Genomic DNA, 2434 nt, shown 5'->3' on the forward strand with positions numbered 1-2434 from the left:
AAATACGTCATTAATGACCGTGGCATATAGGCTATTGTCTTCCAAGGTGCCAATTATGGAACTCTCTGTGCATTGCTGCCCAAATCAAATTCTGGAAGTGGTCATTCAACTAGATCTGTTACAAAAGGACAACTGATATTACCAACTTTTAAAAACTGTTACGGCCAGAGGTCTTTCTTTTATGTTTATACTAAAGCATGGAATGGCATTCCTCAAAACTTAAAGTCCATTTCAAAACTACAGCCCTTTAAGAAGAATCTTGTCTACCATCTGCTGGACACTTTTTATTGTGCTCATATTTAGACGTCCTATTTTGCAAATGCTGTCTTCCTGAAATTTGGTATGCTTGTTTGTCTTTGTGTCTATGGTGTATAATGATGTGATTGTGATGCTGTATTTCTGAGTGTTTTATGTGCTGCAGAACAGGAACCTGCTGTAAAACGGCAATTATGCTGAGTCAGGCTTGATTTTTAGTAATCTTTTTCTGTTAAATCAATAAATCAAATCAAATCAAATCAAATCAAATAAGCAAAAGAGGATGGCGTTAAAATTAATAAAGGGTATTCAAGCTACGTTTTGAGCATCTGTAACATGCCCAATGCTTCAAGTTTGCTGCTTGTGCTCCTTCAGGTCAAACGCGTTCGGTGTGTTGGGAAGTGCCTCTGTTGCTTTCTAATGTCAGTCTCTGTTTAATGGTGGATGAAATAAAGAAAGTGGCGGTTCTTTATTTACTTTGAGCAAGTGAACGTTGTGCTCACCAGATGATTAATCCACCAGATAACTCAGAGGCGGTCTGTTCGGTGAGTTTCACTCCAGGAGCTGTGAGCTGCAAGGCTTGTTTTCAAGCTACGTTCAGACTGAACTTTGTTTACTGAATCAGCGGCTGCTGATGTCATTACTTTCTTGCGCGATGCGGCTTTCAGGACAAGCAATGAAAATCCCCCATTCTTACTATAATATGGTCATAATGATGCATTTAGGTACCAAAAAAACATGGTACCATTTGATGATACGTGAATAGGTACTCGGTAGTACCGACAAAATGCGGTTGTTACTTATAAAAGTATTGAATTTGGTACCCACCCCTATTGTGAATGACTGTCAGCTACTACCCAACCCATTCTCACTCCAAAGTTGTTGCATATTGACGCTTTTCCAAGGTTCCCTCTGTGTCCAATTTTGATGCATCAGGTACCCCCCTAGCATCAGTTTTTGATGAGATGGGGTGGAATCTGTGGTCATAATTTCAGAAAGTGTAGAAAATGCACAAAAACTACCGTCCCAAAGCCTAAAATTACCTTTATTCACTTTAGACATCCTGTCCCTGACCCTAGTACCTAAAATGAACCATTAACCCTGATACCTAAAATGAACCACTTTTAGAAAATGTAGTAAATTCACGTCAACTATGTGCTCCAACGCCTAAAATTACCTAATATTCGCCGTAGACATCCTGTCCCTGACCCCATTACCTAAAATTAACCATTAATCCTGATCCCTCATATTAAACTCAGACCCCGAACCCAAAGACCCCTGGTGGCACAACCCAGAAAAGCCACAGGCGGCAAAGACTGACACAAGGGGGTTACCCGATGCGTCAAAATAAGACGCAGAGGGAACCTTGGAAAAGCGTCTATGTTGAGTCGGGAGTGAGAATGTGTTATACTACCACAAAAATTTTATCTCGGTGTCTATAAAAATCACTGAGGTATAGGCATCTTGAATCAAAATGCCTCTAAAAGTTAATCAGTTGTAGACGTGCATTTAATGATTGGGTTATAATATTATTGAATCATCAGAAGTTTTGCAACCAATGCAGGCAAATGAACACTGACACAGGCAAAAACATCATTGCTCTGTCTTCCTCTTCACAGTGAGTCAAATAAAATAAAACAAAAACAGTGCAAATTTAATGACTTAAAATGAGAATATGTCCGTTTTTTTTTTTTTTTTTTTTTTTTTTTTTACCTCTGAGTAAAAGGTAACAATTTTCCCAATTACTCCAGTGTTCAGAAAATCTTGTCAGGTACTCTCAGATCCTTTCTGAAATCCTTTCCCTCATACAGAAATAGGAAAGATCAGACTCAAGAGAGATAAAAAATGAATAAGTTTTAATTATAAATGTGCGTGGGCATTTCTAGAATTGAGCTGAAGCTTGGTGCTGTTCTGTCAGGAAAGCACTGCTTCACTGTGTTGGGAATTACAGGGGTTTAAAAAGAAGTGGTGGAGTGAAGAGGTAGTTATTTATTGATTAGTTAAGTGCATCATATACACTCTTTGAATGGAAGGTGCAGTCGGAGAGAAACATGCTGAAACAGAGGGAGTGAAAATAAAAAGGAGTGAAAATGATGAAAATTAATTCTGCACAATAGTATCAAACCCTGCATTGTTGCCATGCTGCTTCAGGAAAATTAGAAAAAATAAGTATATAAAT

The sequence above is a fragment of the Austrofundulus limnaeus genome, unplaced genomic scaffold (genome assembly GCF_001266775.1).
Source record: "Austrofundulus limnaeus strain Quisiro unplaced genomic scaffold, Austrofundulus_limnaeus-1.0 Scaffold47, whole genome shotgun sequence".
In the NCBI taxonomy this organism is placed as follows: Eukaryota; Metazoa; Chordata; class Actinopteri; order Cyprinodontiformes; family Rivulidae; genus Austrofundulus; species Austrofundulus limnaeus.